Below are 25,427 nucleotides of genomic sequence, written 5' to 3'. Positions count from 1 at the left end.
TATGTATATAATTTTGTGTAACCTCATGAAAAAAATGTTACTCTCTTAATCACTTTTTTAATGTAATACAAATTGCTATATCAAGATTGAACAACTTCCTATTGATGAAAAATAGTAGTAGTGTGGCAACATAAAATAATTCGCATCTATCAAAATAACATCTTATAAATGACTTCAAAGCATATTGGAGCCATGTTGAGAGAAATGTAATTTAATTTTGTATCAGGCAGATTGCATGTTAATAATTAATTATTAGTGAGTTCTTTTCTTATCTAAATACCACCCATATATCAGAGAACAGCTCGTATTTCTGCTCCTTGAATTTCTTCCTGATCAGCCTTATTGGAAATGATTTCTACCTCTAAATTTTCTTATGAGTTATAATCCTTACCACTCAACTTATTAGAGTTTACATTGTATTGTCTTTTAACTTATATTACCATATATATAATCATTTTAATTCGGTAGACTTAATTTTTAGAGGAGTTTTAGATTGACATAAAAATGAAACAGAAAGTACAGAGTTCCTTTATATCCATTACCCTCCACCCACACACACAAATTCCCCTATTATTAACATCTTATTAACATGGTACATTTGTTAAAATTGATGAGTCAATACTGTTGTATTGTTATTAATTAAAGTTCATAGTTTACATTAGATTTCTTTCTGTGGGTTGTACATTCTATGGGTTTTGCCAGATATATAATGGCCTATATCTTCCATGACAGTATCATACAAAAGAGTTTCACTGCCCTAAAAATGCTCTATGCTCCACCTGATTATCCCTCCCTTCTTCCCCCTTGCTCCCAGTCCCTGGGACCACTGATATTTTTACTGTCTCCATTGTTTTGCTTTTTTTCAGGATGTTGTATAGTTGGAATCATACAGTAGGTAGCCTTCTCACATTGCCTTCTTTCATTTAGTAATATGTATTTAAGATTCTGCCATGTATTTTCATAAGATGATAGCACAGTTTTTTTTTTTTTACATCTTTATTGGAGCATAATTGCTTTACAATGGTGTGTTAGTTTCTGCTTTATAACAAAGTGAATCAGCTATACATATACATATATCCCCATATATCCCCCCTCTTGCATTTCCCACCCTTCTTATCCCACCCCTCTAGGTGGTCACAATAGCTCAGTTCTTTTTAGCGCCAATATTCCATTTTCTGGGTGTACCACAGTTTATTTATCCATTTGTCTATTGAAGGACATTTTGGTTGCTTCCAAGCTTTGGCAATTACGAACAAAGCTGCTATAAACATCCCTGTACAGTTTTTGCGTAGGTGTAACTTTTCAACTTTTGGGGATAAATACCAAATAGAGCGATTGCTGGATTGTACTGTAAGAGTATGCTGAGTTTAGTGAGGAACTGCCAAGTTATCTTCCAAAGTTACTGTATCATTTTTCATTCCCACCAACAATAATGAGAGTTCCTATTGATCTACATCCTTGCTAGTGTTAGGTGTTGTCAGTGTTTTGGATTTTAGCTATTCCGTTAGATGTGTATCTGATTGTGTTAACTTGCAGTTCCTTAATGACATATCATATTGAGTAGCTCTTCATGTACTTATTGGCCATCTTTATATTTTCTTTGGTGAGGTATCTGTTCAGATTTTTTGCCCAGTTTTTAATCGAATTGTTTTATTATTGTTGAATTTTAAGAATTCTTGGTATATTTTGGCTATGTCATTTATCAGATATGTGTTTTGTAAATTTTTATCCCAGTTTATGAGTTACATTTTCATTTTTGTAACAGTGTTTTTCATACAGCAGAAGTTTGTAATTGTAATGAAATCCAAGTTACCAGCTCTTTTCATGGACTGTACTTTTGGTATTAGATCTAAAAAGCCATCATCAAACCCAAGGTCACCTAGCTTTTTTTCTCATGTTATCTCCTAGGAGTTTTATATTTTTGTGTTTTACATTTAGGTCTATGACCTATTTTGAGTTAATTTTTGTAAAGGGTGTAAGGTCTGTGTCTAGATTCATTTCTTTGCACATGGATGTCCAGTTATTCTAATACCATTTGTTGAAAAGGCCACCCTTTCTCCATGGAATTGCCTTTGTCAAAGATCAGTTGACTCTATATGTGTTGGTCTATTTCTGGGTTCTTTTTTCCGTTTCATTGGTCTGTTTGTCTGTTCTTTTGCCTTTACCACATAGTCTTGATTATCATAGCTTTATACTAAGTTTTGAAAGTCTGATAATGTCAATCCTCTGACTTTGTTCTTCTCCTTCAATATTGTGTTGGCTACTCTGGGTCTTTTGTCTTTTCGTATAAACTTTAGAGTAGGTTTGTGGATACCCTCAAAATAACTTGCTGTGATTTTGATTGGAACTGTGCTCAATCTATATATCACATTGGGGGCACCTTGACAATATTGAGTCTTCCAATCTACATACATGGAATAACTGTCATTTAGATCATTTATATCTTCTTTGATTTCTTACGTCTAGGTTTTACAGTTTTCCTCATATAGGATCTTATATATATTTTGTTAGATTTATACCTCAGTATTTCTTCCTTTGCTTTTTTTTTTGGCAGGGGGTGGGGGTGCCTAGTGGTGCTTATATTAGTCAAGGTTCTCCTGAGAAATAGAAACAAGATCTGTGCACAAGGTTCATTACTATTCAGGGATGGTTGCTTATAGGACCTGTCACCTTAAAGAGCAAAGAAATATATCTATATATTACTTACCTGTGTATGTACACACAACTATAGACATTTGTATATGTAACTATCTGGATCTACTTTAAGCTAAACACAAGTTCATACTTACATCTCTTACTCTAATACATTACCATGTGGATCATTCTTTTTTTTTTTTTTTCCCTCATCCCCCGCCGCTTTCCCCCCTTGGTGTCCATATGTTTTTTCGCTATATCTGTGTCTCAACTTCTGCCCTGCAAACTGGTTCACCTGTACCATTTTCTAGGTTTCACATATATGCGTTAATACATGATATTTGTTTTTCTCTTTCTGACTTACTTCACTCTGTATGACAGTCTCTAGATGCATCCACGTCTCTACAAATGACCCAATTTCGTTCCTTTTTATGGCTGAGTAATATTCCATTGTATATATGTACCACATCTTCTTTATCCATTTGTCTGTCGATGGGCATTTAGGTTGCTTCTATGACCTGGCTATTGTAAATAGTGTTGCAATGAACATTGGGGTGCATGTGTCTTTTTGAATTATGGTTTTCTCTGGGTATAGTGCTATTGCTGGATCATATGGTAATTCTATTTTTAGTTCTTTAAGGAACCTCCATACTGTTCTCCATAGTGGCTGTATCAATTTACATTCCCGCCAACAGTGCAATAGGGTTCCCTTTTCTCCACACCCTCTCCAGCATTTGTTGTTTGTAGATTTTCTGATGATGCCCATTCTAACTGGTGTGAGGTGATGCCTCATTGTAGTTTTGATTTGCATTTCTCTAATAATTAGTGATGTTGAGCAGCTTTTCATGTGCTTCTTGGCCATCTGCCTGTCCTCTTTGGAGAAATGTCTATTTAGGTCTTCTGCCCATTTTTGGATTGGGTTGTTTGTTTTTATAATATTGAGCTGCATGAGCTGTATATATATTTTGGAGATTAATCCTTTGTCCTATGATTCATTTGCAAATATTTTCTACCATTCTGAGGGTTGTCTTTTCATCTTGTTTATGGTTTTCCTTTGCTGTGCAAAAGCTTTGAAGTTTCATTAGGTCCCATTTGTTTATTTTTGTTTTTATTTCCATTACTGTAGGAGGTGGATCAAAAAAGATCTTGCTGTGATTTATGTCAAAGAGTGTTCTTCTTGTGTTTTCCTCTGAGAGTTTTATAGTGTCTGCCCTTACATTTAGGTCTTTAATCCATTTTGAGTTTACTTTTGTGTATGGTGTTAGGCAGTGTTCTAATTGCATTCTTTTACATGTAGCTGTCCAGTTTTCCCAGCACCACTTACTGAAGGGACTGTCTTTTCTCCATTGTATATCTTTGCCTCCATTGTCATAGATTAGTTGACCATAGGTGCATGGGTTTATCTCTGGGCTTTCTATCCTGTTCCATTGATCTATCTTTCTGTTTTTGTGCCAGTACCATATTGTCTTGATTACTGTAGCTTTGTAGTATAGTCTGAAGTCAGGGAGTCTCATTCCTTCTGCTCCGTTTTTTTCCCTCAAGACCGCTTTGGCTATTCGGGGTCTTTTGTGTCTCCATACAAATTTTAAGATTTTTTTGTCCTAGTTACATAAAAAATGCCATTGGTAATTTGATAGGGATTGCATTGAATCTGTAGATTGCTTTGGGTAGTATAGTCATTTTCACAATATTGATTCTTCCAATCCAAGAACATGGTATATCTCTCCATCTGTTGGTATCACCTTTAATTTCTTTCATCAGTGTCTTATAGTTTTCTGCATACAGGTCTTTTGTCTCCCTAGGTAGGTTTATTCCTAGGTATTTTATTCTTTTTGTTGCAATGGTAAATGGGAGTGTTTCTTTAATTTCTCTTTCAGATTTTTTTCATCATTATTATATAGGAATGCAAGAGATTTCTGTGCATTAATTTTGTATCCTGCAACTTTACCAAATTCATTGATTAGCTCTAGTAGTTTTCTGGTGGCTTCTTTAGGATTCTCTATGTATAGTATCATGTCATCTGCAAACAGTGACAGTTTTACTTCTTCTTTTCCAATTTGTATTCTTTTAATTTTTTTCTTCTCTGAGTGCCTTGGCTAGGACTTCCAAAATTATGTTGAATAATAGTGGTGAGAGTGGACATCCTTGTCTTGTTCCTGATCTTAAAGGAAATGCTTTCCGTTTTTCACCATTGAGAATGATATTTGCTGTGGGTTTGTCGTACATGGCCTTTATTATGTTGAAGTAGGTTCCCTCTATGCCCACTTTCTGGCGAATTTTTATCATAAATGGGTGTTGAATTTTGTCAACAGCTTTTTCTGCATCTATTGAGATGATCATATGGTTTTTCGCCTTCAATTTGTGAATATGGTGTATCATGTTGTTTGATTTGCGTATATTGAAGAATCCTTGTATTCCTGAGATACACCCCACTTAATCATAGTGTATGGTCCTTTTAATGTGCTGTTGGATTCTGTTTCGTAGTATTTTGTTGAGGAGTTTTGCATCTATGTTCATCAGTCATATTTGCCTGTAGTTTTCTTTCTTCGTGACATCTTTGTCTGGTTTTGGTATCAGAGTGATGGTGGCCTCGTAGAATGACTTTCAGAGGGTTCCTCACTCTACTATATTTTGGAAGAGTTTGAGAAGGATAGGTGTTAGCTCTTCTCTAAATATTTGATAGAATTCGCCTGTGAAGCCATCTGGTCCTGGGCTTTTGTTTGTTGGAAGATTTTTAATCACAGTTTCAATTTCAGTGCTTGTGATTGATCTGTTCATATTTTCTATTTCTTCCTGGTTCAGTCTCGGAAGGTTGTGCATTTCTAAGAATTTGTCCATTTCTTCCAGGTTGTCCATTTTATTGGCATAGAGTTGCTTATACTAATCTCTCATGATCCTTTGTATTTCTGCAGTGTCAGTTGTAACTTCTCCTTTTTCATTTCTAATGCTATTGATTTGAGTCTTCTCCCTTTTTTTCTTGATGAGTCTGGCTAATGATTTATCAATTTTGTTTATCTTCTCAAAGAACCAGCTTTTAGTTTAATTGATCTTTGCTATCATTTCCTTCCTTTCTTTTTCATTTATTTATGATCTGATCTTTATGATTACTTTCTTTATGCTAACTTTGGGGTACTTTTGCTCTTCTTTCTCTAATTGCTTTAGGTGTAACGTTAGGTTGTTTATTTGAGATGTTTGTTGTTTCTTGAGGTAGGATTGTATTGCTCTAAACTTCCCTCTTAGAACTGCATTTGCTGCATCCCATAGGTTTTGGGTCATCGTGTTTTCATTGTCATTTCATTCTAGGTATTTTTTTATTTCCTCTTTGATTTCTTCAGTGATCTCTTGGTTATTAAGTAGTGTGTTGTTTAGCCTCCATGTGTTTGTATTTCTTACAGATTTTTTCCTGTAATTGATATCTAGTCTCATAGCATTGTGGTCGGAAAAGATACTTGATAGGATTTCAATTTTATTAAATTTACCAAGGCTTGATTTGTGACCCAAGGTATGATCTATCCTGGAGAATGTTCCATGAGCACTTGAGAAGAATGTGTCTTCTGTTGTTTTAGGATGCAATGTCCTATAAATATCAATTAAGTCCATCTTGTTTAATGTATCATTTAAAGCTTGTGTTTCCTTATTTATTTTCATTTTGCATGATCTGTCCATTGGTGAAAGTGCTGTGTTAAAGTCCCCTACTCTGATTGTGTTACTGTCGATTTCCCCTTATATGGCTGTTAGTATTTGCCTTATGTATAGAGGTGCTCCTATGTTGGGTACATAAATATTTACAATTGTTATATCTTCTTCTTGGATTGATCCCTTGATCATTATGTAGTGTCCTTCTTTGTCTCTTGTAATAGTCTTTGTTTTAAAGTCTATTTTATCTGATATGAGAATTGCTACTCCAGCTTTCTTTTGATTTCCATTTGCATGGAATATATTTTTCCATCCTCTCCCTTTCAGTCTGTATGTGTCCCTAGGTCTGAACTGGGTCTCCTGTAGACAGCATATATACGGGTATTGTTTTTGTATCCATTCAGCCGATCTCTGTCTTTTGGTTGGAGCATTTAATCCATTTACATTTAAGGTAATTATCGAAATGTATGTTCCTATTACCATTTTCTTAATTGTTTTGGGTTTATTATTGTAGGTCTTTTCCTTCTCTTGTGTTTCCTGCCTAGAGAAGTCCCTTTATCCTTTGTTGTAAAGCTGGTTTGGTGGTGCTGAATTCTCTTAGCATTTGCTTGTCTGTAAAGGTTTTAATTTCTCTGTCAAATCTGAATGATATCCTTGCTGGGTAGAGTAATCTTGGTTGTAGGTTTTTCTCCTTCATCACTTTAAATATATCCTACCACTCCCTTCTGGCTTGCAGAGTTTATGCTGAAAGATCAGCTGTTAACCTTATGGGGATTCCCTTGTGTGTTATTTGTTGTTTTTCCCTTGCTGCTTTTAATATTATTTCTTTGTACTTAATTTTTGATAGTTTGGTTATTATGTGTCTTGGAGTGTTTCTCCTTGGATTTATCCTGTATGGGACTCTCTGTGCTTCCTGGACTTGATTAACTCTTTCCTTTCCCATATTGGGGAACTTTTCAACTATAATCTCTTCACATATTTTCTCAGTCCCTTTCTTTTTCTCTTATTCTTCTGGGACCCCTATAATTCGAATGTTGGTGCATTTAATGTTGTTCCAGGGGTCTCTGAGACCGTGCCTCAATTCTTTTTTCATTCTTTTTTCTTTATTCTGCTCTGTGGTAGTTATTTCCACTATTTTATCTTCCAGGTCACTTATACATTCTTCTGCCTCAGTTATCTGCTATTAATCCCTTCTAGAGAATTTTTAATTTCATTTATTGTGTTGTTCATCACTGTTTGTTTGCTCTTTAGTTCCTCTATGTCCTTGTTAAATGTTTCTTGTACTTTCTCCATTCTGTTTCCAAGATTTTGGATCATCTTTACTCTCATTATTCTGAATTCTTTTTCAGGTAGACTGCCTATTTCCTCTTCATTTGTTATGTCTGGTGGGTTTTTGCCTTACCCCTTCATCTGCTGTGTGTTTCTCTGTCTTCTCATTTTGCTTAACTTACTGTGTTTGGGGTCTCCTTTTCGTAGGCTGCAAGTTTGTAGTTCCCGTTTTTTTTTTGCTGTCTGTCCCCAGTGGCCAAGGTTGGTTCAGTGGGTTGTGTAGGCTTCCTGTTGGAGGGGAGTAGTGCCTGTGTTCTGGTGGATGAGGCTGGATCCTGTCTTTCTGGTGAGCAGGTCCACGTCTGGTGGTGTGTTTTGGGGTGCCTGTGGCCTTAAGATTTTAGGCAGCATCTCTGCTAATGCATGAGGTTGTGTTCCTGTCTTGCTAGTTGTTTGGCGTAGGGTGTCCAGCATTGTAGCTTGCTGGTCCTTGAGTGGAGCTGGGTCTTGGCATTGAGATGGAGATCTCTGGGAGATTTTTGCCGTTTGATATTACGTGGAGCTGGGAGGTCTCTTGTGGGCCAGTGTCCTGAACTTGGCTCTCCCACATCAGTGACACAGCCCTGATGCCTGGCTGGAGCACCAAGAGCCTGCCCTCCATATGGCTCAGAATAAAAGGGAGAAAAAAAAGAAAGAAGAAGATAAAATAAAATAAAGTAAATTTATTAAAATAAAAAATAATTATTAAGAAAAAAAATATTTTCAGTAAAAAAACAAAAAACATAAAAAGAACAGACAGAACCCTAGGACAAATGGTAAAAGCAAAGCTATACAGACAAAATCACACACAGAAGCATACACATACACACTTACAAAAAGAGAAAAAGGGAAAAAAATATATATATCATTGCTCCCAAAGTCCACCTCCTCAATTTGGGATGATTTGTTGTCTATTCAGGTATTCCACAGATGCAGGGTACATCAAGTTGATTGTGGAGATTTAATCCGCTGCTCCTGAGGCTGCTGGGAGACATTTCCCTTTCTCTGTTCACACAGCTCCCAGGGTTCAGCTTTGGATTTGGACCCACCTCTGCATGTATGTCGACTGAGGGTGTCTGTTCTTTGCTCAGACAGGACATGGTTAAAGGAGCAGCTGATTTGGGGCCTCTGGCTCACTCAGGCAGGGAGGAGGGAGGGGTACGGATGCAGGGCGAGCCTGCGGAGGCAGAGGACAGCATGAGGTGCGCCGTGCATTCTCTGGTGGATGTTGTCCCTGGATCACGGGACCCTGGCAGTGTCAGGCTGCACAGGCTCCCAGGAGCGGAGGTGTGGATATTGACCTGTGCTTGCACACAGGTTTCGTGGTGGCTGCAGCAGCAGCCTTAGCATCTCATGCCCGTCTCTGGGGTCCGCAATGATAGCTGCAGATCGTGCCGGTCTCTGGAGCTCCTTTAGGTGGTGCTATTAATCCCCTCTCTTGGTGCACCAGGAAACAAAGAGGCAAGAAAACGTCTTTTGTCTCTTTGGCAGCTCCAGACTTTTTCCCGGACTCCCTCCCACCTAGCTGTGGCGCACTAACCCCCTTCATGCTGTGTTCACGCAGCCAACCCCAGTCCTCTCCATGGGATCCAACGTCCAAAGCCCGAGCCTCAGCTCCCAGCCCCCACCCATCCCGGCGGGTGAGCAGACAAGCCTCTCCGGCTGGTGAGTGCTGGTCAGCACTGATCCTCTGTTCGGGAGTCTCTCCGCTTTGCCCTCTGCACCCCTGTTGCTGCGCTCTCCTCCGTGGCTCCAAATCTTCCCCCTTCCACCACCTGCAGTCTCCGCCCACGAAGGGGCTTCCTAGTGTGTGGAAACATTTCCTCCTTCACAGCTCCCTCCCACTGGGGCAAGTCCCGTCCCTATTCTTTTTTTTTTTTTTCTTTAAAGGCTGTGCTACAATTTCCTTTAATTAATTAATTAATTTATATTTATTTTTGGCTGTGTTGGGTCTTCATTTCTGTGCGAGGGCTTTCTCTAGTTGTGGCAAGTGGGGGCCACTCTTCATCGCAGTGCGTGGGCCTCTCACTATCGTGGCCTCTCTTGTTGCAGAGCACAGGCTCCAGATGCGCAGGCTCAGTAGCTGTGGCTCACGGGCCCAGTCGCTCTGTGGCATGTGGGATCCTCCCAGACCAGGGCTCGAACCCATGTCCCCTGCATTAGCAGGCAGATTCTCAACCTCTGCGCCACCAGGGAAGCCCCCCGTCCCTATTCTTTTGTCTCTGTTTTTTCTTTTTTGTTTTCCCCTACCCAGGTACGTGGGAAGTTTCTTGCCTTGTGGGAAGTCTGAGGTCTTCTGCCAGCGTTCAGTAGGTGTTCTGTAGGAGTTGTTCCACATTTAGATGTATTTCTGATGTATTTGTGGAGAGGAAGATGATCTCCGTGTCTTACTCTTCCCCCATCTTGAAGCTCCTCCTAACTTTGGGTTTTGTTTGTTATTCTTTGTCTAGTTCCTTTAGGTGTAATGTTAGATTATTTATTTGAGATTTTTCTTGCTTCTTGAGGTAGGCTTGTACAGCTATAAATTTCCCTCTTAGTACTGCTTTTGTTGCATCCCATAGGTTTTGGATTGTCGTGTTTTCATTGTCATTAGTCTCTAGGTATTTTTTGATTTCCTCTTTGATTTCTTCAGCGATCTCTTGGTCAGTTAGTAATGTATTGTTTAGCCTCCATGTGTTTGTGTTTTTTATGTTTTTTTCCCTGTAATTGACTTCTAATCTCATAGCATTGTGGTCAGAAAACATGCTTGATATGATTTCAATTTTCTTAAATTTACTGGGGCTTGATTTGTGACCCAAGATGTGATCTATCCTGGAGAATGTTCTATGTGCACTTTAGAAGAAGGTGTAATCCGCTGTTTTTGGATGGAATGTCCTATAAATATCAATTAAATCTATCTGGTCTATTGTGTCATTTAAAGCTTCTGTTTCCTTATTGATTTTCTGTTTGGATGATCTGTCCATTGGTATAAGTGAGGTGTTAAAGTCCCCCACTATCATTGTGTTACTGTCGATTTCCTCTTTTATAGCTGTTAGCAGTTGCCGTATGTATTGAGCTGCTCCTATGTTGGGTGCATATATAGTTACAATTATTATATCTTCGTCTTGTATTGATCCCTTGATTATTATGTAGTGTCCTTCTTGTCTCTTGTAACATTCTTTATTTTAAAGTCTATTTTATCTGATATGAGTATTGCTACTCCAGCTTTCTTTTGATTTCCATTTGCTTAGAATATCTTTTTCCATCTCCTCACTTTCAGTCTGAATGTGTCCCTAGGTCTGAAATGGGTCTCTTGTAGACAGCATATATATGCGTCTTATTTTTGTATCCATTCAGCAAGCCTGTGTCTTTTGGTTGGAGCATTTAATCCATTCACGTTTAGGGTAATTATCGATATGTATGTCCCTATTATCATTTTCTTAATTGTTTTGTGTTTGTTTTTGTAGGTCCTTTTCTTCTCTTGTGTTTCCCACTTAGAGAAGTTCCTTTAGCATTTGTTGTAGAGCTGGTTTGGTGGTGCTGAATTCTCTTAGCTTTTGCTTGTCTATAAAGCTTTTGATTTCTCCATCAAATGTGAATGAGATCCTTGCTGGGTAGAGTAATCTTGGTTGTAGGTTCTTCCCTTTCATCACTTTAAGTATATCATACTACTCCCTCTGGCTTGTAGAGTTTCTGCTGAGAAATCAGCTGTTAACCTTATGGGAGTTCCTTTCTATGTTATTTGTCCTTTTTCCCTTGCTGCTTTCAGTAATTTTTATTTGTCTTTAATTTTTGTCATTTTGATTACTATGTGTCTCGGTGTGTTTCTCCTTGGGTTTATCCTATATGGGACTCTGCGCTTCCTTGACTTCAGTGGCTATTTCCTTTCCCGTGTTGGGGAAGTTTTCGACTATAATCTCTTCAAATATTTTCTCGGGTCCTTTCTCTCTTCTCCTTCTGGGACCCCTGTAATGCGAATGTTGTTGCATTCAATGTTGTCCCGAGGTCTCTTAGGCTGTCCTCATTTCTTTTCATTATTTTTCCTTTATCCTGTTCCACAGCAGCGAATTTCACCATTCTGTCTTCCTGGTCACTTATCCGTTCTTCTGCCTCAGTTATTCTGCTATTGATTCCTTCTAGTGTAGTTTTCATTTCAGTTATTGTATTGTTCATCTCTGTTTGTTTGTTCTTTAATTCTTCTAGATCTTTGTTAAACATTTCTTGCATCTTCTCAATCGTTATCTCCATTCTTTTTCCGAGGTCCTGTATCATCTTCACTATCATTATTCTGAATTCTTTTTCTGGAAGATTGCCTATCTCCATTTCATTTAGTTGTTTTTCTGGGGTTTTATCTTGTTCCTTCATCTGGTATATAGCCCTATGCCTTTTCATCTTGTCTGTCTTTCTGTGAATGTGGTTTTTGTTCCACAGGCTGCAGGATTGTAGTTCTTCTTGCTTCTCCCATGTGGATCATTCTAATCACCACTACCCCCTTGTTTTTCTCTGACCTCGCACTCCAACAGTAAAAAGATCTGGCTCCCACCATCTGTCATTTATTAATTGTTCAGTTTGTGTGTATCTGTGTGTGTGTATATGTTCAGTTTTGTTGTTATCTTCATTTTGAAGCAGTTTGTCTCCAACGTTCTTGGACATTTTGTAAGTTGATGCACTTCATTTATCAGCTTACTCGAGGGTCAGCCATACAAAATATACAAATGAGAAATAGAAATTTATTTGGGCAAATGAGAAAATGTACAGAAAAATGGATTTTCAGTTGGGAAGTACTATGATAATATGAGGTAGTTATCCAATTGTCACTAATACTATCAATATTTCTATGTTGTTATTTTATCAAGTCAGTAATTCAGCATGAAGTTCATTTTATACAGAATAGTATCACTGATGACTTTCTTTAGCTTTCATCTTTTGTTCTCACCATATATTTTTGCTTAATAATATAGTAAATACAATGGGTAACTATGTAATTAATAATTTTTTACTAACGTAGATAATGTTAATATTATTCTTAACAGCTACTCATAGTGATAACTTCAGTAGCCCATCCCCACTTCCAGGGAGTTTCTGGGCTTCAGTCTTAATGAGAGCAACTCAATGTGATTTCTTTAGGAGCTGCAAAACTAAATCTTTAATCCAAGTCAAAATTGGCATCATCTTTGACTTCCCCATGTTTGTTCTGTAGATCATTCCAACTGTACAAAGCCCATGTGAAGAAAAGGAAAAGAAGCAAAGATATTTCCTTATAACAAAATGAATTTCATAATCTATTGACATTCATTATATGATTATATGTTTTCACATGTAAATGGGAAAATTGGGAAATAAGAGTTTGTCTAGTGAAAGGAACAAAAAATCTTCTTAAATTAAGTGGCAAATTTTCAGCACACTTATGGGTTTTTTTCACATATTTCTTCATTTTAGGTGATGAAATTGTGGAATGTGGCTGATTTTTTTTTTTTTTAAGTAATTGCCTGAACCCTAATTTGTTTGCAGTGATTAGATGCAATAGTCTCAATCCAAAACTCTGAACCTCTTTTTCACTGCCATTTGGCTCTTGAGGTAGAATCTCACCTGGCAGGATCTAAACTTAGTAATGAGCTGAAATTAGCTAGATTCTGGCCTCCTTGAAGGAATCGGGAATTTGGGAGAAGAATCGATTCTGGCAGATTAGTTTTTAAAATTCTGTGACTGTGATTCTGTCACTGTCCCATTGGAGTGACTGCCATTTTGTTCTCTTTTTACATTTCCTGTGAACATGATCTGGAATCTTGCCAGAAACCACTCTCAGGCTGTCAGTATTTTTTTAAAGCTGTTTTTCTTTTTGACTAACAAGGGTTTTCTTAAAAATCAGGACTATCAGTTTCACTCTTTCTTTCAGCTGTGTCAGAAATATATTGTTGTATTGAAGTGGCTCAAGTTATAGCTGCTGTGGAAAGTAGTGAGCAGTAAATTGAAATGCCCAAATACCTTATTTTCCAAGTATAAGAGTCATTTTAATTTATTTTTCTAACCTGGTAGGCTTAAATTTATATATGTTTTTAGATTCACCACAAAAGAGTCCTAAGGCGTTTGAGCATTACTAGTGAACTCCAGATATGACAGGTTAATTTGGGGTATTTAGTTCTCTGCTGAGGCTAAGTGATTTTAATTACAACCTTTGGTTCTTGGGACGGAACAAGTCTTAGAAGGTTCGTTCCTGCCTGGCCAGAACCACCTGATGTGGAGAGACAGGTAGCTCTTTCTCTTTGTCGGCTTACTGGTAGTTTATTCTAATTGTATTACTTGACCTCTCTGTATTTCATTTTTTCACCTCTAAAATGGAGAGAGTACCTCCCCAGAGGACCCCAGTGCTCAGAAGAGCACTTTGGAAAGTGTGGAGACATCGTCTCCTCTGCTCTCAGCTGGCCCTGAGGAAGCAGTGAGCTGAAACCACAGCTCTCCCTGATGTAATTCTCTGCTTGACCTTCCCTGAACTATGTGCCATAGAAGTTGTTAAACTCTATTATTGCACCTACATTATGCCACTGCTGTATGGAAATTGGATCAATGTCCATGAGTTCTTAATCTGTTGCAAACTCTTGTCATAAGTGATCGTTTTACAATGACATCTGATCAGCTATAACTTCTTAGAAGAATCATATTTGCTTACTTTAAAATAATTCTGTATAGTTTCTTTAATGTATTTTAAATAGTGATTTTTCAGAAGACTGTTTCATAAAAACTGTTTACTAGAATTTTATATGAAATACTTTAAAAATTGATTTAAAGATTCCCCTTGAATATTAAAGAGTAGTAGTTACTTTATGTCAAGATCAGATAATTTTAATTGATGTACAGTGTATCCTAATCCATTAGGTTATCTCAGGTTTTCTTAGGAGGAAGGTTCAGATTCCAGGGACATTTGAAGAAAATCTGATTTTATAACTTAGTTTCCACAATGCTACACGTAAGATTTTTTTCCCTATTCTAAACCCAATCATTTTAGATTACAAATATATGTCATTTATTTTTTTTAATACATAGTTTTTCCTTGGCAACATATTGTGATATTAAGAGAAAATAAGAGAGAGAGAGAGAGCAAGGAAAACCATGGAATACTAACAAAAAGCTTAGTATGTTAGCAGCATCTAGTACATATCAGAGAAATGAGTTCTCAAATAACGAGGCCCATACTGAAAAACAGCATAGTTACTTTTTTCCCAGAGAATCTCTTTTTGATGGTATACTTAATAAGCAGTTTCATAGACAGTTGTACCATATTCATTACAAATAAATTACATAGTTTTTCCATTGCATAAAAATCTCATCATAGCCTTTTGCTGTTATCTTTGTTTAGAAAGAAGGTGATTATTAAGTATATTCGGCAGTAATGGCAGACAAAGAGATTTCTCTATGCTGATTGCAAAATCTAATTTGTATAATTTGTAGAGCAAGAGAGGCAGAGAATGTGGTAGAGTGCAAGAGAAAGACACACGCCAAGCAATGTATTTTCAGTTTGTCACTCACCCTGTTGTTCCGTATGAGTTTGTTTGACGTGGAAGCTAATGGCAGAGCTGCCGAGTTTATGATTACTGGACTTGACAGTGCCAATTCATTTTACCAAGATTTGGCTAAGGTTACAAAAAAATCTCATTTTTCATGCTGAATTTGGTGACTTATTTGCAAACATTAATAAAGATTAATTTTACCGCTCAGGGTTTTCCAGATGTGTGTAAAAAGAAAGAAACAACAGAGGTTGATTAACAATTGTTGTACTTTTATTTTTTCTTAATTTATGTCTGCTATGTGTTTTTGAGCTTCTTAAATTTTTAAGAACATGGACTTTTAAAGTATAAGCTTTAAGAAATTAATTCTAGTGGCGGGGGGGGTGGTGGGATGAATTGGGCGATTGGGGTTGAAATATATGCACTAATATGTATGAAATAGATAATTGATAAGAACCTGCTGTATAAAGATATAAATAAAATTCAAAAAAAAAGAAATTAATTCTATAAAATACATAAGACTTATTTTTGCCCCCATGTATTCAAATCTGTTAGCCAAATATGTGTTTATTTTTGCCTTTGCCTTTTATTTTTAATAAATCATTTCTCCTGGTCTGTCTTTCTACATTGAGAAGCTTTTGTGGTAAAAAAATAATAACAGTAATCTTGCTTTAGTCTGTGAATTTAGATTTCTTCCTTTTCTGAATTTCTGTCTCATGAAATATAAAGTTAGATTTTTTGGTCCTTCCTATACATGTATCAGTGTTTGTGTCTGAATACTGTTGAACTCATAGATGAACAGTATTAGCCTTCCCTGCATATGGTAGATACTCAATAATGTATGTGGTTTATCAGCTGAAGATGAAACTTACCAGAGTAGTCATTTTTGCAAGTCCTTCAACTGTGTCTGTAGATCAGTAGTGTTTCTTCCTTGTGCACTGGCCAGAAGCTCACACTGGACCAAGGGCTTCCCACTAAACACCCTCAGCCATCTCAGTTGCAGAATGCTCAGCAGCTCTTGTTCTCTCTCTCTCTCTCTGTCTCTTTCTCTCTTCACACACACACACACACACACACACACACACACACACACACACACACCCGCATTACTAGGAGGAGACATTTTAGCCATTTTAGCTTGTGTCATTTTATCTGTGAAATTCAGTGAATTAAATATTTTCAGGTATTTACACAAGACAAATCATTGTAATCTCATTTGTAAAATATAAAACATCACCAGTGTTATTTCAATGCATGAATAGTTAGCAAAAGTAGCCTCCTTTTCTCTGTGTATGTATCTAGATCCACAAGTAAACTCAGAAAATGAGAAATCCGCACATATTGGTCACATACAGAGTTGTTTGTTTTCTGCCACACTGAGTTGTTTGTTTATACCATCTATCAAATCCAGCTGTGAAACTGCAGTAGAAGTTGAAGTGGCTCTTTATAAGCACCGGATCAGTAAATGAAGTGGTTAATCTGTGGTGAGTTAGTGGTTAGAAACTGCTAATGAGGTTATACTCATTAAAAAATGTCTTCCAGTGGGAGAGAACAAGACAAGGATTGAACATTTAAACCAAGTTATACAGAAAGATAAAAGCACCTAAAGTTGGACAAATGCACCTTGTTTCATTTATATCTTTTATAAGGTGCTAGCCAGCTCAAGAACCATCTCTGATGTAGACAGGAAAAACCTAAGAGAAAAAAAAATAAACAAAAAACCAGCAGTATATAATCCCAAACATGACACCACAACTCTGTATGATATTCAATCCTTCTTCTTTTTCCAGCAAAAAAAAAAAAAAACTAGCAGCATGCTAAAAGAAACCTTGACTGAAGGGCTTAAGAGTAGTGTGGGAATAATTTCAATAATTTAAAAAGACATTGCTTGCTGTAATAAAAATTGATTCCATTTCTTTTATTTACTTGCATACATGCTTGCTGTAACACCTTAAAATTAAATTGAAATGCACCTAATCCATGTTCTTCTGAACTACTTGATTCAGTGTTTTCAAGTACATTTGTGCTGGAATTTCTGAGCTATTTATATGTAAATGGAAAGTCTTCTATAATTGGCATAGGGAGAGCCTGCTAGAAGCCCAGTAATCTAATCTAAGTTGCACATTTATTTTTCCTCTCTGTTATACATTCATAATGGCATTTGAGGGCAAACAGTTTGATCCTTATGTCAACATCATTCTCTTTTGCAATAAGGGAAAGAATAGGGAAACTCTGTTTTAAGGATTAAATGGTGAAATTTTTCTATGACACACCATCTTAGACAGAGCTGCCAGGTTTTATAGAGAGCAAAAAGATATCATTAACTTCTAACTACTAGGAATAGGAATTCAAGTTATTTGTTTCAGGTAGTATAATGAAAGTAAAATTGCACAATTGTTCTGGCTGTGATAGACTTTGTTTTACTGAATTTTATTTTATTTTTAAAAATATGTGCTACTTGAGACTTTGGTGACAATGGTACTGAAACAGTTTTTCTGGTTTTGCACTTTTCCTAATTTGTGTTTATTGGGGAAAATATTAGCAAAAAGACCGATCAGGTAGACAAGACATTTAACTCTGTTAAATACCATGGGAACTTGTTATATTCCTATTATAAATCATGGGATGTTTAAACTTCAAGGGCCCTGAGTAAAAAAATACCTGAATCCCAAATTGCATTCTGGAGCAAGCAGTATTAAAAAAAAAGTTTTCTTACTAAATTAGTTAAAATGAGATTTATTATTCAATGCAGCCATATAGCCATCCATTCAGGTATTTATCCATTCATCCATTCCTTCAGTAAATATCATGCCCAACTAGGCTTCAGCAGTGGGCTGGATGCTGGGAGTACAAGAGCAACAGGAAACTCACATGGCCCTCATCTAGAGCACCTTCTTGTAATTAGAACTGTAAACCAAAGTATATAGTTGAATGAAAGTTACATTAAAAATTTAGGTGTTTCCCATTTTCAAGAACTGCATGGTTCTGAATATTTGCCTTTTCTAGATGGTTAATAGTTATCCATTTAAGCACAACCTGTTTTAGTTGGATCTCTTTCGAATGTATGACCCCTAAATGGAAAGTATTGGATATAATCTTTCTTTATGTTCTCAGGATCATGGTTTTAGATATTATACTGACCTGGAATTCAATACCTAAATAATCTAGATTACTAGAATTACTGATTACTGAATTATTGTATTTGATTTTGATTTGTAGTTCATTTTTGACTACAAGATTATCTTCTTGCTAGTTAGTGTGTCCGCTTCTGTAGCAGAACTCTGCGTCCCCTGCTCCTCCCATTATTCTTTCTAATTCTTCACGGATATGGATACAAGTTCCCTAGGGTTACTACAATTATTCCAATTATTTTCAAAATAAGAGACACTTTATAAAGTAAGATGGCTTCTCCTGTAAATCAAATGCATCTTCTTTGCTAAATTTATTTTTGCCGCCTACAGGTCTTTCATTTTACTGTTGACCCTCAAACAGTGCAGGGGTTAGGGGCACCAACCCCTGCACAGTCAAAATTCCCAGTATAACTTTCGATTCTCCCAAAACTTAACTACTCCTAGCCTACTGTGGACCAGAAACCTTGCCAATAACATGAACAGTTAATTAACACATATTTTGTATGCTATATGTATTATATACTGTGTTCTTACAATAAACCTAGAGAAAATGCTATTAAGAAAATCACAAGGAAGAGAAAATACATTTACAGTACTATTCTGTATTTACTGGTACTGTAAAGTTGTGTCATCTGTTTACAAGATGAATCATCTGTCAGTACCTACATCAATATTGTCTTATATGAAATAAAACACTGTAGATGTTATATGCATTATTAACACCAGACATCAAAAAGGAAAAGATAATGTAAAAAATAAATTTCTATTTATTTACAGGAGTAACAATTCATACATTAATAATGAAGAAGGAGCAGTATGATTGCTACATGGTAGCCTAGTGTAATTGACGTGGTTGCTTCATGGTAGCCTAACCTATACACTAATGAATGAATCATTATAAAATGCTTATGGCATACAGAGTTACAGCCATATTCATAATACAGTTGTGGAAACATTGTTACATTTTTTTTTTTAAAACCACTTACCTGTGGTGATAAGCTGATACACAGTTTCTCTAATTATGAGAGAGGCATATGTACAGTAATATAATTCCTTGAAAGCAAAGTTATAAAACAGAAAACTAACATTATTAATTTTATATTAAATATCACTCACCTTAAGCCTACATAAGAATATATCAGTATCTAGATATATTTTATGCATTCATGACATACCTATATTTTTCTTAATTTTTTGGAGTATTTGTAGGCTGTGTGGTTCATCTACAGGTTTTTTCAAATTGACGCAGATATCCAAACTTTTTCTGATATATTTACCTGTATATAAATGGACCTGCACATTTCAAACCTGTATTGTTCAAGGGTCAATTGTATTCTTGGCCCTCTTCCTAACAGATGAAACACTATTTTAACCATACTTTTACCAGTTCAGAAAATCAAGTCAAAAGGATAGCAGCACAACAATTCAATGTAAATCAAAGAACATATTTGTTAGTATTTGTGGCAAGACACTCTGAATTTTGTGGCTTACAAACGTTATGTACAACACTAATATTCTAGGCTATGCCATGAAAAATAGCTGGTTAGACTCTTTGATTCTTATGGGTAAAAATAACTAGTATTGGCATAAAACTTTGAGATTTACCAAAGGAAACCTTTTTGTCGTTTAATCCTCACATATCAATAGCATCACTAACCACATCTTACAGACAGTGAAACTGGATCATTTACACTACTTGCCTGGTGCCTGTAGACGTATGAGTTTTTGACAAGTGGTTTGATCAAAATCGCACAATCCCCATGTGGTGTAACTGACAAATTTCAGAGTGATATGCAAAATGGAGTGTGGTGGGAGAGTGGGAGTGGTGATGGGATGGAAGGAGCTGAAGGGATCCCGTAGATGAATCTGGAAGTGACAATAGTGAGGTTTCAGAACTATCTTCATTCCCATTTGGAGAATCTGGTCATTTGATAAGGATTATTTATAGGTAACCAAACTGTCAGCATTTCTCTGCAATTGAAAATACCCTTGACTATTCACCCATATCTCTAAATGAGTGATTCTTAACCTTTCTGGAGTCATTTACCCTCTTGGAAATTTGATCAGAGTCATGGACTCTTGGCCCATAGACATGCACATGTGATTCCTGATGGTTTCATAAGCCTCTAAAGTCCATACATTAACCACCCCCACCCATAATGGTCACGAACTTTAAGAACCCATGACTTGAATGAAGTTACAAATTTATATTTGTTTGAAAGAGAGCATTTCGAAATATAATAATCTAGATGATCTGTCTATGTATTATTTACCAAGGCCATAAACACTTGAATATTTATCAATTTAACAAGGAAATGATGTCATTTTGTGTGCACATGTGTTTAGCTGATACAGAAAATGTGTGAACTCAAAAGTTTACTTTCAGTAAGCTTTTACATTACTGCAGATGCTACGTAAACAACAAGAGCCTGCCTCCAGGACAGTGAAAAGAGATGCGAAATCTCATCAGGCTGGCTTTACACGTCACATCCTCATGTCCACAGCAACAAATTTGCAGGGTCTTCTGTGACCATGTGGCCCTGTCAACAGCTTCACTGCTACATTATGTATGACTCTCTTCTACTGAGGGCATGAGCAGTTGGTACAAAGCTGCAAGTGTGATTTTGTATTGTGTCTGGTTCGGAGCTCAGAAATGAGTTGGATCTGCCTTGTGTATTTGCTGTCTTTTTCATTCAGCTTTGCAACATTTTACCATCAAAAAAAGAAAAAGGAAGTTCAGCATTAGAAATGAATAAAATTTATTTTTGATCAGAGTTCCAGGATGTTTTTAAAGGCCATCTCAGGTCTGTTACACAGGGGTTTGGGGAAAGGGTCAGCTGATTTGGTGACCCAGAAATTGGATGTCGTGGTACGCATTGGTGACCCCTCTGCTTCTGTTTTTAGTCCTGGAGCTACGGGATATAGATCATCCTTGAGGAGGGCCAAGGTTTTTAGTGAGTGTAGTTCTGTGCTTCTCTTTTTCCCCCCCAACACCCACTAGGGGCATGACACCTTCCCATCAACAGCAGCTAATGCCTAAATTATTAAGGGAACAGGGCGTCTCAGAATGTCTGCAGGGAAAAGAGTTTAAAAAGTCCCACCCCCTCCCAATGCTCTGGAGAGCCTATTCATCTCCATACCCCCAGATGGGAAAAACATTTGTAGAGATTGACTCGTGACACTAAATCTGTCAGAAAAGAATGGCGACGTAAACCAAGCTTTAAGCTTAGGTGTTGTTTCCTTTGTTGGGTCAGTGGGGGGACTTCATTCTAAGGATGCCACTTAAATCCTGAAATTATGATGCCGGAGAGCTGCAGTTTCTGCTGTGGCCAACCTATCTTTATCCCTATCAACCTAGTCTCCTTAGAAATTTTTAAAGCTAAGGCCATGCCTCACCTGTACTGAGATGGGAAATGAGATTTAGACGATGGCTTTATCTTCAGACTGGGGTTTGTTGGGTGGACAGGATGAGTTCTAGTTCATTTGGAAGGAGGGTAGCGTAATGCTTAGAGCAAATCATTCTACTTAAGAAATGCTGTTGATGGATTAGGGTGACTGAGGAATCAAATTGTGAAGAATAGTTACTATTCTACTTGATTTCAGACAGAATTTCCTAAGGCTTATGAAAAATTAAATATTTGCTAAATAGAATAGAAAAGGAAGTGAGAAGAGAGAGAAGAGAAGGAAGAAAGATGGGTTGGGTCATGGAAAGAGCTTCATCTCCCCTGAGAAGTGGGTGACCCCTAACTTAAGTGTTTGATGGTGATTTCCTGGTGTAAATAATAGTGTGTTGTAGACTCACCATCTTTATTGATCAAACAGTATCTCTCTCAATAGTGTGATCACTTACTAAGTGATTTATGAGTGATTTAAATGTATTAGAGGTATTAATTATGTTGCAGTTTCCGTCAATGCACTTGAGTGTTTTGGAAGTTAAAGTCAGATGAGGAAGTACTCCATCTTTTCTAGTTATTACAGATTGTCATGCTTTCTCAAAATGAACAGGAATTTAAGAAACACCTCGTGACACACTTTTTAAGATTCCTTTGAAAATAATTTTAATTATGTCAGTCACTGATTTTAAACTTGCTTCCTCCTTCCCTTCCCTTTAACTTATTTTAATAAACACCCCTTTTGGAAATAGTTTTAATAATATTGCCTTTATAATTTCTTTTGTCACATCATTTTTAGTACACTGGAAAGAGAAATGAAGTTTTTCTTTTCCTCTGACCAAGTGTATGTGTTTCCACTTTTTTATGTCTAGAATATGTGGTAAAATATGAGAATTTATACCAAATTCACAGGTGAAATAATCTCCTGAAAGTCCATCAAAGGTAGCATGTTCTAATACTGTATGGGGAAATATAGATTTCCTTTTGATTTAAAAATGTTGAACTCAATTCTTTTTTTTTTTTTTAAACATCTTTATTGAAGTATAATTGCCTTACAATGGTGTGTTAGCTTCTGCTTTATAACAAAGTGAATCAGTTATACATATACATATGTTCCCATATCTCTTCCCTCTTGCGTCTCCCTCTCTCCCACCCTCCCTATCCCACCCCTCTAGGTGGTCACAAAGCACCGAGCTGATCTCCCTGTGCTATGCGGCTGCTTCCCACTAGCTATCTATTTTACATTTGGTAGTGTATATATGTCCATGACACTCTCTCACCCTGTCACATCTCACCCCACCCCCTCCCCATATCCTCAAGTCCATTCTCTAGTAGGTCTGTGTCTTTATTCCCGTCTTGCCACTAGGTTCTTCATGGCTTTTTTTTCCCTTAGATTCCGTATATATGTGTTAGCATACTGTATTTGTTTTTCTCTTTCTGACTTACTTCACTCTGTATGACAGACTCTAACTCCATCCACCTCATTACAAATACCTCCATTTCATTTCTTTTTATGGCTGAGTAATATTCCATTGTATATATGTGCCACATCTTCTTTATCCATTCATCTGTTGATGGACATTTAGGTTGCTTCCATGTCCTGGCTATTGTAAATAGAGCTGCAATGAACATTTTGGTACATGACTCTTTTTGAACTATGGTTTTCTCAGGGTATATGCCCAGTAGTGGGATTGCTGGATCGTATGGTAGTTCTATTTGTAGTTTTTTAAGGAACCTCCATACTGTTCTCCATAGTGGCTGTATCAATTTACATTCCCACCAACAGTGCAAGAGAGTTCCCTTTCCTCCACACCCTCTCCAGCATTTATTGTTTCTAGATTTTTTGATGATGGCCATTCTGACCGGTGTGAGATGATATCTCATTGTAGTTTTGATTTGCATTTCTCTAATGATTAATGATGTTGAGCATTCTTTCATGTGTCTGTTGGCCATCTGTATATCTTCTTTGGAGAAATGTCTATTTAGGTCTTCTGCCCATTTTTGGATTGGGTTGTTCGTTTTTTTGTTATTGAGCTGCATGAGCTGCTTGTAAATCTTGGAGATTAATCCTTTGTCAGTTTCTTCATTTGCAAATATTTTCTCCCATTCTGAGGGTTGTCTTTTTGTCTTGTTTATGGTTTCCTTTGCTGTGCAAAAGCTTTTAAGTTTCATTAGGTCCCATTTGTTTATTTGTGTTCTTATTTCCATTTCTCTGGGAGCTGGGTCAAAAAGAATCTTGCTGTGATGTATGTCATAGAGTGTTCTGCCTATGTTTTCCTCTAAGAGTTTGATAGTGTCTGGTCTTACACTTAGGTCTTTAATCCCAATTCTTTTTTTTTTAAGGTAATGCCTGCTCTGTGTAAGACAGTCTGCTAGGCAAGGTGAGAATTCGAAAGTGTAAGCAGTATAAAGGTTGCTTATTACAAGCTTACTGTCCAATAAGAGGCTTATAAAATATGTCATACAAAGTATAACAACTATAATTTAAGATATACTGTAGTGAATAGAAGGTAAGCTCCCTGGATGCAGGAATTTGTGTCTGTTTTATTCATCACTTTATCTCCAGTGTCTAGAACGATGCCCAGCACGTGACAGGCATGCAATAAATGTATGTTGAATAAGTGAATAGGATACACAAGTGACAGCTAAGAGCTTTCTAGACCAAGTGTCATTCCAGTGATCAGGAAAGACTTCATGGAGAAGATGGCATTTTGGTGGCAACAAAATGGAGATGTGTGGCAGTGTTTCAGAAAAAAGTGAAGGTATGAATCAGGAAAGCAGGGGGAAGGAAGGTCATTGAGTTTCTATTTATGCCCTTCCTTGCAATAATTTTTTCTCGAGGAATAATTAACAGTGCCAGCAGGCCAGTCTCTAGTACCCTGCGGTAGCATGTTCCCTCCAAAGGCATTAACTGCTGATTTACACTGGCTCTTAAAAAATGTTTTAACTCTCTAGGCATGAATCTGACTTTCTTCTGTGTTCCATTTCAACTCTGCCTTTTCTTTTCTAACGTCATTTTCAAAGGAAGACAGAAGACCCTGAGTAAGAGGAGGCGAAATCCTTTTTCTTTCAGTTACTTCTTGGTTCTTTGAAAAAGAGGTGGGGGGCCCCTTGCTGCCTGACTCTCCCTCCGGGACGCCTCCCCGGCCCGTGCTCCCAGATGCAGGTGTGACTCTAGCCACCGCCGCCTCCCTGCCGTGGGACCCTCTCTCATTTCCCCGGCCCCTTGGCCTGCGGTCTGAACTCCCTCCCAGTACAGCAAGGATGCAGAGCCTAGGCTGTGCAGCTCTGCAGAGAGTAGGGAAGCCAAGGCAGCAAGGAGGAGCTCTCCATCACCTTTGTCTCCCCTTCCTCCCCCCGCGCCAAGGTGCTGGCCCCTTTGCGCTACCAGACATTTCTTTTATGTAGTGTTGATTTATTTACCTTTTATCCTCATTCAACACATTTATTGAGCGTTGATACTAGATGCGCAGAATACAAAGACAGTAATCTCCTCTTTGAAAGAGGAGAATTATCAGTGTGGTATCTAGACACAAAATAACTAGTCATCACAGTGGACTCAGTCATTTGACTTGTCTACACCCCTGCTAGTCTGAGCGGGTTCACTAATACAGTTGATCTTAATTAACCAAGCACGTTTTTTGGAAAGATTGAGCCATGTGTATGTAAGTGCAGCCTATGTAATTTTTTAAAAAAAATCAATGCCACTGGGAAATGGATATTTATTAAAAAAAACACTGATTTTTTTTACTGATTAAGAGCATGGACTCTGAAGGTAAACCATGCAATTCAAATTTTAGTTTCTCCTTTGGCTAGCTGTGTGGTATCAGGCAAGTCACTGAACC

The 25,427-nt window shown here is 37.2% G+C and overlaps 1 protein-coding gene across 3 annotated transcripts in view; it reads left to right on the top strand.

Annotated features, from left to right (window-relative positions):
• The window catches only part of IMMP2L (inner mitochondrial membrane peptidase subunit 2), a 629,217-nt gene that overhangs the window by 544,696 nt on the left and 59,094 nt on the right, over positions 1–25,427 (top strand). The window lies entirely within an intron of this gene.

Source organism: Balaenoptera borealis (genome assembly GCF_965194805.1).
Source record: "Balaenoptera borealis genome assembly, chromosome: 7".
NCBI classification, from domain to species: domain Eukaryota; kingdom Metazoa; phylum Chordata; class Mammalia; order Artiodactyla; family Balaenopteridae; genus Balaenoptera; species Balaenoptera borealis.
This window is presented reverse-complemented; position numbering and strand designations above follow the sequence as displayed.